Raw genomic sequence first — 13996 nt, forward strand, 5'->3', positions numbered from 1 at the left:
GATGCAGTATTTCTCACAGAAGTATAAATAAAAGGCTGTGAAATAAACCCTTTCTTAGAGTTTTTGGACTTCAAAACAGGCTGCATTGGAAGCAAGGGCCAGGGATACATTAGGTCACTACTGAGTCAGAGGGCAACAAGGTCCAGCAAAGACCTTACAGAACTCAAACAGCAGGCTTCTCTTCAGTGTATGACGGTGAGTGCCATACAAACCAATGAGACAAGAAACCTGTGGTGGTTCTGAGTTCTGCAGCTAACCTAGTGTATAGCACCTGTACTTTTTTAAAGGCATTTTTTAACTGATAGTACCTCAGTATTTTGGGGGGGAATCTTTCCATTTTGCCAATCACTGGGATGCAGCCATCAAGCATGACAAGCAGTAGATAATTGTTAATCACAGTTTTCACACATACAGACACCTCCACCTTGCTCACACTTCATTTTACCAGCGGCGTCTTTACCATTTCTCCATGATTCTGGCACTTCCAGAGCTGAGTTGTCTCATCTGAAAGCTGCATTTAGATGTTGTACCCTTGAGACTCATTTCTATGGGACTTGAATTCAACAAAGTCCATGCCTGAAGATATTGTTTCTCTTGTAAGCTGGAGTGCATGAATTAAGAATGAACCCCTTAGGGATACAGAACAAATTTCTTGTGAGGTTGATCAAAAACAGTGCCATGAACTTGCCCAGGAACTAAGGGCTATTTATACTTTTGGTACAAGTTACATTAGCAAATAAATAAAACCAAGTGATCTGGGTTATAATGTTTCTCCTATGTTTAGACCTCACTGAATTCCAACAGTGATACGAACCTTTGTTATGTGAAGCAAATCTTTTTTGCTTGTCACATGGAAATTTATGTCTTGCACTAATATGTTTATAGTGCTACAGAGCTGGTTCTTGCTTAGGAGCAGCTCTCTTAAATACAAAATACTAGCAGGGACTTATTAAATTGAAATTATGTCTGTCTACAAAATAAGTTTTATGATATTCACATTCTCCAGGAATTTAGGAGGCTTGAGGAGAAAACAAAAAACTACAAGCGGTCTTAATCTCAGCTTCCTTCTTGTTGGTTCCTTCTCTGACCTTGTAGATTTTCGGAGTATTGATTTACAGCATTTCCCAAAATATTTTTTTTTCCTAAAGGTTCTGTTGTCCTAATTTTTCTGGAAAATATTTAGTATTTGTTTGTTTTAATGGGAGGAGGGAAAGAGTTTTTTAGTTATAATGAATGATTCATAGCTCCTGGGGATCATCCAGGGACTCCATTTATAGTTAGTGATTAAAATGCAGTAATAAAACATGAAAGGTTTGAAAGCTAACAGTGATGCCTCTAAAGGTAAATCTTTGATAGAAATTGCTGACAGCCTCTGAAAATCTTCCTCTATAAATATATATTCAAACATTCTAAGCTCCGAATTTATTTTTTCTCTTTTGCCTTCTCTCTCTTGCAGGTGCCTTCTGTTTGTACAATTTCAGGTCAATATTTCAGCAATATGAATTTCTCTATAATTAATTTTAATATTTTTCTTAATTTACATTTTTACTCAATTTTAGCCTGCAGTGTTTATTTGCAAGGAAAGAAATTGTCTTCAAAGGATATATTTAGCCTGATATATCGGATTAGAAATGTAAGCCAATCATGCAACGAGGTTAAATTTAAACCTTGTGGAAATGGTACAAGCCTATTCAGTTTTCTCAGCACCAGTACCCATATTGTTAGAGGTTATATGAACTTCAACTCCAATGGCAAATGTAATTTGCCATCAGACAGTGCACAAGAAATCCCCTTCATATAGACTTCTGTGACATTTTAGAATTGTTAAGGAGAAGCCTGAGCAGACTGTTTTGAAACTGATGAGCTGAAGACTGTGATTGTGCTTAAAAATGTGAAAAAATAAGAATAGAACAGAAAGTCAAGCCAAAAATGTAAAGCATTTTGCTTGTTTTTCTTTTCTTACCACAAGCAGTATACACCAATTCTTATTTCAGAATCACCCACCAATACTGGTAGACCTGCACTTTAACCAATGCTGTATTTGTTGCATTTAGCAGATGGTGATATTGATGCTGATATATAAAACTGCATTTGAGTTATATGTTTGCCTTAGCTGTTCCTTTCCAACTCAGTTTGTCCACACTTCACAATAATAAAAAAAAAAAAGCCAAATATTTTGGATTTTTTAAAATAACTTTACTATTTTATTGAATGTGACTGCCAAGGGATGACAACCACATTTACCATCCACATAAAGTTTATTTATATATATTGATTAAAATTCAGCTTGTGGTTTCTGAGCTGCAGATGGAGCTCCGTATACAGCAAAAGGAGTTGACACATTCATTCCAGTAACAGTTGGAGCCACAGTGGAGAGATGACTAGATGACTTAGAAGATCTGTCCTTATGGAGTCTTGATTTCTTTGACTTCACAGAGGTATCAGAAAGAGGCAGTGACTGCTTCCTCACCTGTGTATTAGTGTCGAGGCTTTCAGCAGACTGAAGTGAAATCTGATTATTCAAGTTGCTGTTAATTTTACCAGTCATTAAAGAGAGATTACAGTGATTGTCAAATTCCAATGAACTATTAACAACATACTAAAAGATGTTGTTTTAACAACATACTAAAAGATGTTGTTTTAACATATGGAAAATTACAGGGCGGGAATTCTTTATAAAATGTGTTTTTCCAGCAGATCTCATTAAACAAGACATTTCAAGGCATTTCCATTATAACCTACAAACTTTTGGACGATTTGCTACAGGGATATTTTTGTTTTCTAGGGCATGGGCTCACTCAAATGTTGCATTTCTTAAGTGAGTGAACAGGAGCAGAAGAAAGGATTTTAAGCAAAGAAGAAACTGGACAACATATTCTCTACCAAAGCCATGAGGCTCATGGTGGTGTGTCCACCTCTGTACAAAGCTGCACTGATTTCAAAAGGGTTCCAGATGGACATCAGGGTGTCTCCTCACAGTGCCGAATTAGGCTAAACTGAACATATTTAATATGATTGTGGACAGCTAAGCTGATTATCACTGTGTGTCAGATAATACATTTTACAGCTGAGTGGCTAATAGATTAAACAGAGAAAGCCTGATCTCAGGGCATTTTCGGTTGCTTTGGATTATATTCACCCTCTAGGAATGTCACTCTGAACCTGGAAGGCACAGAAAATACTCTTTTTTCCAGGGTTTGCAATAAACCTGCTTAAAAGTATGTATGGAGTAAATACTTTCCTCTGTATGCAGAAAATTGGGTAATCTTTATTGTCATTTTGTTCCATAAATCTTAATACAGAGGAATATGAACACAGCTAGGGAATAGATAATTAGGTATATGTACTGTTATAGAAAATCAGTCAAACATTAAAAGAACTCTTTAGTTTGGTTCCAGTATTTAAGTTTTCACTTTCAAAAGGGTTTTCAATCACAAAAGTGTAAATGAAATGCCACTTCTAATAAAAATATATTTGCTTAAAGTCATAACGGTGTATATAACATGCAGCCTGAGAGGGATCAGGATTTCACATTTGGTACTACTGCCACAAATCAAATGAATGGAATTAACAAGGTAACATAATTTAAATGAGATTTTTTTTTTCCATATTTACATTTCGTGTTTCTATTTTTGGAAGCTGTGTTTATTCACTTAAACTATTCAAGAGTCCAGCATCTCTGACTTCTTCACTGTGAAAATGTGGCCATGGCATAGCTCTGCCCTTACTCAGCTAGCACTCCGCTGAATAACCTCCATGCATGAGATGGGAGATAGCACAACTTAAGGAGTTCTGGCAGTTTGGAAACAGATGCACAATTTTAAGATCACAGACTCACAGAGTAAAACAATTTGGAAGGAACTTCTGAACATCAACAATCAGGCAATATGCTTCAAGTATGGCCAGCTGGATTGAGATGCCCAGGATTGCTTCTAGTAAAGACTGGAATATCTCCAAGGACAAAGATCCCACAGCCTCTCTGGGCAGTTTGTTCCTTGGTTTGATCACAATCGTGGTGAACTTTTTTTACCCAACATCTGGTCAGAATCTCCCACGCTGTAATGTCTGTCTGTCTGCCTCACATCCTCGCACAGGGCACCTTGGGAATCTTCTCTACACTCTCCAAATAGGTAACAGCAAACATCAACACATTTTCTCCTGAGCAAGGTCTGCTGTCTCAGTTTTTCATTCTGTGTCATGTGTTCCAGTTCCTTGCTGATCCTCTAAAGAACTCCCTGCATGTTCTCATTTTTCTTCTACTGAGATCTAAAAACCAAGCACGCTACTTCAGATGCAGTCTCAAAACTGTGCAGATAGAGAAGAATCATTTTCTTGGACTTGCTGGCTAATATCTTGTTAATGCTATCCAGCATGTGAAGGACCTTTATTGCAGACTGAGCCCATCACTGATACCTATTCAACCTGTTCTCCACTATGGCCCCCTAGCTTGCATTTGTTCCGCATGCATTGCCAATGTGGTTACTATATTCCTGAGGGTGACAGTGGGGCCAGCAGGGCTTTGATGGCTGAGTTCAGCTCCACAGCCCCTAAAAGACTAGCAGAACAGGGCTGGTCATGAGGCCAGCTCAGACCCTGTAGCTGTCAGTCTGGTCTGTAGCCACAGGGCCATCCATGGCTGGGACGTAAAGAAGTACAGCAGTAAAGAGGTAAAATCTAGGGGCCTAAGTTCACTGTAAAAGCAGATCCTGTGGGCAGCATCTCCACAAGGGACTTGGGAACATCATCAGGAGTACTGAGGAAGTTCACTGTCATGGAGCTGGCCACCAGTGCCACTGAGAGGCTCCCAGAGCGATTTGGTTCAGGGCTGCAGGTGCAGACCCCAGGTCCCAAATGTCATGCTGGGCCAGGTCTCCTGCTGCCTGCAGAGACCTCTGTGTTGTGCCAAGATGAAGTTCCCCACTAGCACAGGTCAAGGCATACTTGTGAAATGGATGGTTGAGGTATTCAGAATAATTCAGAGTGCTTTTATACCTATCTGCTATAGACGTCTCTGCTCATTGCAGGCAATTTGGACAAGATGACCTTTAAAGGTCCCTTCCAACTCGAATGATTCTATGATTCTATGATGTTTCTCTGAAAAGTACTGCTGTGGAAACCTCTTCCATGCCTACTGGCTGGCTGCCATTACATTAGCACATTAATTTTAAAGGAAGATAAATGATACCGGACACAAGGTTTTCCTCATTAAGCAAAACGAAAAGGAAACAGCCCAGCAATAAAGCCAGCTTTAAAGGGGAATTAGACGAAAGCTACAGGAACGTGAGGAGGAGGAGAAAGAGGAGGAGGAAGGTTTCTGCCAGTGCTGAAGCTCCACCTAGAGCATCTGTGCGCTACTGCTGCCCGCTGTGTCTGCATCCTCTCTTCCCGTCTCCCGGTCTCCCTAGGAGGAACAGCGACGTGGAGAGGACTGAGAGACACCAGGGACGCTGGGCAGGTGCCCACGCTGCACGAGTGGGGATGAGAGACTTTAGCTCCCGCTGCTACGGCTTGTGCCAGCAGAAATGTATCCTTTGCCCTTAAGGAAATGGAAAGCTGATTGGGAAACTGCAAACAAGGTATTCTGGTGGGAATTCTGCACTTCTGTTGCCAGGCCACTCAGCAAAGTTAACGTGGAACCAGTATCTTAATACAATAAATATAATTGCTTGGGCAGCTACAGGCAGCTTGACAAACAGCTTTAGCTAGCAAACAGTATCAAGCAAACTAATAGAAGTGGGATGCTATTGAAAGAATTAACGGATTATGGATTTATAAGCATCAGTTGACATAGTTTCCCAGGAACTCAGATTGTCAAACAAATTTGGTATCATTTAATGAGACTAAGTATTAGACTGCTCATGATGATAGTGGTTGAAACAGTGATTTTACCAAACACATGACAAATCTTGCATTTAAAAAAAATAGCTGTAAACAAAACGAATGTAACATATACAGTTATTTTTTTAAAGTGATTAACTGCTTTGTCACAAAAATATGCTCTAAGTGAAGTGCTTTCATTCCTAGAGGCTGCATATTTTATTATTCCTAGAGGGAACTGTTTTAGCATGAATCTTTTCAATACATTTATCAGTGACCTTGATGAAAACATTGCATTACTGCACATAAAATTTGCATTACGACACACATTTCCATGATAATATGGAAAAAACAAAGGCAACCATTTTATTAACCCAAACTGATCAGTCATTTGTTGAGATAAAAAAAAAAAAGTCCAGTTTTGTTAATGCAAATTTTAACATGAAATGCACCTAAGAAGAGAAAGCATAATCAAATTTCTAGTTACAGGACTGGGTGCTGAAATGCAATAAGGAATGGAACCCCATCAGAAGAAGGCCAGCAAACTAACTGACAGCATTTAGGTAAAAGGTCCTAAACCAAACACTCCATATATGAAAATACCAATTATAACGAACCTTCTTAGGAGCACTCTTTTCAAAGCTTGCTTCCCTCCTGTACAAGCACCTCATCCTATCCCCTACAAAAAAAAATCAACAACAACCCACAGGTCTCTTTTATCACACAGAATGGCAAGGAGTAAAATATTATTGCCAGCCAACCCATATCACAGGAAGGCAATTGTCAGCCCCGGCACTCCTCATACATCACATGCATTCTGATTCCTTGGAATCAACAGCATGGCTGTGGTAAGAATGCACCTCAGAAGATCGTCTTGTCCAACCCTTCTGCTCGAGCAGGCTCAGGCAGAGTAGGTTGTGTGGTACCATATCCAATTAGGTTTCAAGTGTCTCCAAGGATGGAGTCTCCACAGCCTCTCTGGGCAAATGGAAGGGATGCCATTCAGAGGGACCTCGACAGGCTAGAAAGGTGGGCCCGGGTGAACCTGATCAGGTTCAACACGGCAAAGTGCAGAGTTTTGCACTTGGGCCAGAGGAATCCCAGGCATCCATACAGACTGAAAGGAATGGTCCTTGAGAGAAGCCCTGCAGAGAAGGACCTGGGTGTCCTGATGGATGAAAAACTTAACATGAGCCAGCAGTGTGCTCTTGTGGCTCAGAAGGCAAATGGTATCCTGGGCTCCATCAAAAGAGGGGTGGCCAGCAAGGAGGTGATTGTCCCTCTCTACTCTGCTCTTGTGAAGCCCTATCTGGAGTACTGTGTCCAAATATGGAGCCCCCAGTACAAAAAGGGAGCTGCTGGAGATGGTCCAGAGGAGGGCCACGAAGATGATCAGGGGACTGGAGCACCTCCCCTATGAAGATTGGCTGAGGAAGCTGGGCTTGTTCAGCCTGGAGAAAAGAAGGCTGCGGGGTGACCTCAATGCAGCCTTTCAATACCTAAAGGGAGCTTACAAACAGGAGGGGAGTCAACTCTTTGAAAGGGTTGATAACTGCAGACAAGGGGAAATGGTTTTAAGTTGAGGGAGGGGAGATTTAGGTTGGATGTCAGGGGGAAGTTCTTTACAGAGAGAGGGGTGAGGTGCTGGAATAGCTGCCCAGAGAGGTTGTGGATGCCCCGTCCCTGGAGGTGTACAGGGCCAGGTTGGATGGGGCCCTGGACAGCCTGGGCTGGAATTAAATGTGGAGGTTGGTGGCCCTGCATGTGGCAAGGGATTGCAGATTCAAGATCCTTGAGGTCCCTTCCAACCCTGGCCATTCTGTGATTCTGTAAATTTCCTGTGTTAGACCACCTGCACAGTAGAATGCATTTTCTTAGTTTAAATGGAATTTCCTTTTTTTTCAAAGTACATCCAGTGTCACTGGGCACTGCTGAGCTCCTGGCTCCATTTCCTTTACTCCCTTCATCAGCTCTTTACAGATTGATAAGATCCTTTTTTCCAGGCTGAGCAGTCCCAGCTCCCTCAGCTTCTACTGAGCTCCAGTCCCTTCATCATGTTTGTGGCCCTTGTTGGACTCTCTCCAACATTTACTGGGGAACCCAGGCCTAGACACCACACTACAGATGCATCCCACCAGTGCTAAGCACAGGGGAAGGATCCCCTCCCTTCCCACAGCCCAGATGCCATGGCTGCCCTCTTCACAATGGTGTGTTGCTGGTTCATATTAAAGCTTATATATCACACAAGATGTATCCTAACGTGCATTTTGTTACACATTGTGTTTAATCAGTCAGTACCTAATAATCATCCTGGCATAGGTATGCAGCTGCATTTGTCAGAGGCTGGAAATGACCTTTGAACTACCATTCAGTTAAAACCACAAGGTTGGCTACTTTCAGCATCCTGTTTTTTGAGAACTACTCCAGTTTGTTTCATAGCATTCTTTCAGCAAGTGACATGTAGTCTCGGGGAACCAGGACTTAGAGGTTGTTCTTACAGTGTACTGAGGCAAACTGCTGTGGTGATTTAGTGTGATACCATTCCCATTTCCCTGGACCAGCAGATTCAACCACCCAGTGTGGGTGAGTATGACTGACTCTGAGCACACAGTGATTGACTGCATAATTTACTAGGCCTTAGAAGAGGATTGACAGTCACGGTTATAAAAATATAAAGGGAAAATACATCCACAAAGAAGTTTTAATCAAAGAAATCATCCCTGAAAAACACTATGGAGGCACAGTATGAATAGCAGAATACTTTAGGTCTTATTATCACAGAATCACAGAATGGACCTCCAGAGATCATCGAGTCCAACCCCCTGCCAAAGCAGGTTCCCTACACCAGGTCACACAAGTAGGTGTCCAGGTGGGTCTTGAATATCTCCAGAAAAGGAGACTTCACAACCTCCCTGGGCAACCTGTTCCAGCATTCCGTCACCCTCACCGTAAAGAAGTTCTTGTGCTCTAGTTTCTGGCCATTTCCCCTTGTCCTGTCTCCACACACAGCTGAAAAGAGTCTGGCCTCGCCACTCTGCCCCCCATACCTTAGATATTTATAGACCTGGATCAGGTCCCCTCTCAGTCTTCTTTTCTCAAGGATAAACAGATCCAGTTCACTTAGCCTTTCTTCATAGGGGAGATGCTCCAGGCCCTTCACCATCTTTGTGGCCCTCCACTGGACTCTTTCCAAGAGATCCCTGTCTTTTTCGTACTGGGGAGCCCAGAACTGGACACAGTACTCCAGATGAGGCCTTACCAGGGCAGAGTAGAGGGGGAGGATCACCTCCCTCAACCTGCTGGCCACGCTTTTAATGCACCCCAGAATGCCATTGGCCTTTTTGGCCACGAGGGCACACTGCTGGCTCATGGCCAACCTGTCGTCCACCAGGACACCCAGGTCCCTCTCCGCAGAGCTCCTCTCCAGCAGTTCATCCCCCAGCCTGTATTGGTGCATGCAATTATTCCTCCCCAGATGCAAGACTCTGCACTTGCTTTTGTTAAACCTCATCTCTCCTCCCACCAAAGTTACTACAAATTCTGAAAATGTGAAAAGGATGTTGGCTTACTGATATTTAATCCCACTAAAGAGAATTCCACTAAGCTGATGCAAACATTGCAATATTTAATTTGGTTCAAGCTGTAAAGACTCAGATTTGCCTTAAATAGGATTTTAACAAATTCAGGTAATTAAGTTAAGAATGATGCTTCCAAATTGCTGTCCTAATCCAGTGATGCCCAAAGTTCCAAGGCATATGTTCACTAAGAAGTATCTCAAACTTACAGCAGTGAGCAGCTTGGGAAATATCTTTGAGGATCACTCACCTATCTGTTCACACCCTGTAACAAACCAGATTTCAGAGGCACGCCCAGGTTTCCTAAATTTTAGCTTTCTCCTCTAACTGAAAGAGTGTACAGATCCCCACCTTCCATTTCCCCAAAGACTATGGAATATAATACAGTGAGCAGAGATGCTTGTGCTTTCCCTCCCTCACTGGACATGTTCATTTTGCATTAAAATTTAATGCAAGTTTGATGATATGATCAGGTGGCTCAAAGTGGTGTGAGTTAATCCTTTGTGACTACCAGACACTCATAAAAAATCAAGATATCTTCACTTTTTTTTTTTTCTTAGTCCCAGTACTATGCTTGTGTAACTCTGACAATAAAAATGTCTTCAAAGCAGTCACATTCAACACTGAGGCCAAATTTATTTTGATAAAGCAGCAATTCTCTTTACTGGCTTGGAAGATACATTTGACCTTATTCTTCTACAAGATAATTTGTATCACTAAGCTCTACAGTGCCAGAACTAAATTCATTTGCTATCCTAGCAATAGAAATGAAATTTAAAGTCAAAAGAGACAAATGTTCAGAAGCAACATGCATTGCTTTTGATTAAAGAACTTGTCAGAATTATTTGGTCTCTGCATTTTTTTTTTTTCTCAAAGACTAATATGCATATTGTGAATATGAAATCATAGGTTGTACAAAGCAGCAGAAATACATTCACAAATACCGTGTTTGTCCTTCAAAATGAGATTATCTAGAAAAGCATTACTAAAGCCAACAAAGAACAAAAGCAGCATTTAATATAAAACTACCAAATTGTGAACAATCTGCATGAAATCCTCTTGGATGTCCCTTCACATAACTTTTTCCAGTCCGACGGTCAGTAATGTTTTTTTTTCAGCATCTGTTCCACCTTCCCAGGATTTTTTTGTTATTTAAATTGCTTATAAAATGTTTGCTGCTATCCCATAAGCAAAAATTGCTTTGCTTGGCTTTATTTTGGGACAAATACCCACAACATGAGCAGTGAGAGCTTCTTATTGAAGAAATGGACTATTTTATTTCATTATCCTTCACCTAACATTTCTCAACAAGGAAGTTGTGAACTGAAAATAAAAGTGTACTAAAAGAAAATGGTTGACAAATGAATGAAATCTCTAGCTAGTGCTGTGAAGTACACATAAATGTTTCCTTAATTGCACTATCTTTTTCTTTAATATTCCAATATTTCACAGGCTTGGGAAATCGTATTGTTAAAAATAATTCACCATGAATATCGCCAAAAGTGCTTCTTTCATACATCTTCAAGTTCAGCTCAGTTCACAGGAGCCCATTCTCTGTTGTTTGTCAGGGACACAAAAGGGATGTCAAGAATGCTGCAGCAGCTCTAATGCCATTGCAGGCTGAGAACGCTCAAGAAAACGGTGTTGAAGGGGGTTGCAACCAGTCATAGTACATGAACTGACACCAATAGAAATTCTTTAAAAGAATTACAAGAGTAAAGCATAGAAGGTGAGCAGTGACTTTTCAGTAGATGACTCAGGAGCACTTGAGAAAAGAAACAATGGAAAGACGTCATGTCACTTTAGAGTCTGGGGCATGGGAGACAAGTTCTGAAAGAGATCTCGGGCTTCGTGTTTCTCAGGATAGGTGAGCACGCAGTAAGAAAGGCAGCCAGCCTCCAATGAAAACATAGCTTATTTTGACAAATGCATTAAGAGGTACAAGGAGACCATGAATATTTATAGCATCAAAAGAGACTGACAATTATTTGTTTTTGAATTTGAAATATTTTGATGGTAGAATTGCAGATAATTAAGAGCAGAGGGAAGTACATGCTAACACACAATGTATCATTAATGCAGGAAAATAATGTAACATATGGTAAAGAACTTCAGCTGGACCCTAACTATATTCAGATACATGCTTTAATAGAAAGATTTCAGTCACATCACAGACCACCTTCACAGCAGCACAGAGAGGGAGCAAAGATCTACTTTGCTACTAGCACTCTTGGCTCACCCAAATCTGCAGGAGTGATCTGAGCCAAACTCTCTTTAGTATATGCTCCTGGATTTTGAACACAGCTTTTCTGTAACAGTGAAGATGCAAGTTCCTATGTCTGGTGCATATATACACAAGAGAGGTGTGTAAATGTTTATGCATCTGTTTCCAGTGTGCAAGGCAGTATTATCTTCTAGCCCAAGATGATTCCGTCAGAAAATCTGAAGGCTGCAGAAGCCAAAAGGGACGTTCTTTGGCATTTCATATTCAGTTTTGGATCTTTTATAGAATTTGAGTGTCTAAGTCAGAATCTCAGAGCAAATTTCAGCATCATGGTTTACTCCCGGTTAAGGCAGTATATCATAGAATCACAGAATCATAGAATACCAAAATAGAAGGGACTTTAAACTGACCCAGTTCCAACCCCCTGCCGTGGACAGGGCTACCACACATTAGATCAGGCTGCCCAGAGCCCCATCCAACCTGGCCTTGAGCACTTGCAGGGATGGGGCACCCACAGCTCTCTGGGCAGCCCAGGCCATCGCCTCACAGCCCTCTTATTAAAAAAATTCCTCCTAATACCTATACTATCTACATATATCAATTTGGCTGCCTTATTTACATCATCATGCATTCATTAGGTCCCCAATTCATCACTAAGTTATGACATTCAAAGCAATACCATGAAGATTTTCCCCTTCCAAATTCAAACACCATCTTTGTTCTGATAATTGAGGGAATCTGTTTTATCCACCACATTAGATACAGTCATTATAACAGTTCCCACCCAGTGTGCCACAGCCATTCCACAGTGCAGTTGAAATCGATAGCATTTTTCAGTGCATCAGGGATTTCCCATCAATATTTACATGTAATGATTAAAAGAGCAAGGTCTCCAGTAATCACGCAGGCTTCACCACTGTTGATACCTCTGGGAATATCAAACATTGTGACACTGTGATCTGTTTCAGTTTTTGAAGGTTTCCATCCCCCTCTTTAAAGCAGCCTTCCTCTCCCTTAAGCTGTGAGGCAGTGGCATTTTTGCTTTCAAGCATATGAAAACATGTGCTTCTGCTTCCCTCTCTAACTCTGGAATGAAACACTGTTCCAACAACATCTCCATCCAAGCAGGCAGTTATGGCATCAGTCTGGCTTTAGAAAGACAGAAGAAAACTGCAAAACATTACTTTCTGCTCAGGTGATTCACATGTCTCAGCCAAGGGAATCCAAAATGTCATACCATTTATCTTTACCGTACCATGCAGTGTAGAGAACACAGTATTTGTAGGTTTCAGATTAACAGGTTCAAAACGTCCGTTGATTAATTCCTATGCCAGTAGTGCACAATATCTGAGTTCACTCCAGTTCAGCAACTGATTTAGGAATGTTAACATTATTTTGGCTGGAGCAGCTGATGGAGAAGCCTGATTAGATTGTTCTGAACAAAAATCCTGTGTTCAGTACAGGTACTGAAGATATATAATGCCTAAATTCAATTCCTTTATTATTTACATTCAATAACTAATGATTACTTAGTTATTAACCAAGCCCAAAGGGTTAGTCATGATAATCAGGTTATGAATTATTAACACACACACACACAAAAAATAAATTCAATAATTCTTTGTGTTTTTTTTCTTTTTTTTCTTCTTTTTTTTTTAATTGCTTTCTCTGCTTATAATTTTCTTAGCTAGAGTAGGCATGGAGATGGATTATGAATCTCTTTTATCCCATTTACAGCAGTAACAGCATTTCAGAGTCTGGCCTGGCCTGCTGCCAGAAACAGGCAATACATTTCCTCCAGTTGCAAACAATAAAATTATTCTGTCTTTGTTATTCTGCATTTCCCTGGATCTTTTTGAAGGACAGGAATGAATCTCTGCCAGCGTTGCTGTGATGAATTATATGCTTTAGCTGTTTAGCACAAGGGTGAGCTACGCAAAGCTACAGGAGGCTGAATTAAAAAAATGATCCACAGTAGTTTTTATTGTTTTTTAAATCGACTTCATAATAGAGGTGCAAATACAGCAAAAATAGTAAGTGCAATTAGGAAGATAATCAAAATTAGGAAATTAAGACCAGTTGTTTTCCGGCTTGCCTGCTATCTGTGATTCCGGTGTCAAAAAACCAAAAGCTCTATTGAGCTTGGGAGACTCTGTGTCAGGTCTGCACCTCCCGAGTGCTTTGGTGCTTTTGCAAATGTCTCCATCTCTTTTACTGGAGTTTCTGCCAATATGTTACCAGCTGCATCCCAGCCTGTTCATTAAGTTGCATTTTCAAGAAATGCAGTAGTGCATATTAAGAGTTCTTGTGTACAGTCAACATGAGTAAGTCAGTTTTGAGAATCTTTTCCATTCATCCACAATCTTTTTTTTTTTTTTTC

This window comes from Meleagris gallopavo, chromosome 2, assembly GCF_905368555.1.
Source record: "Meleagris gallopavo chromosome 2, MGAL_WU_HG_1.1, whole genome shotgun sequence".
Classification (NCBI taxonomy): domain Eukaryota; kingdom Metazoa; phylum Chordata; class Aves; order Galliformes; family Phasianidae; genus Meleagris; species Meleagris gallopavo.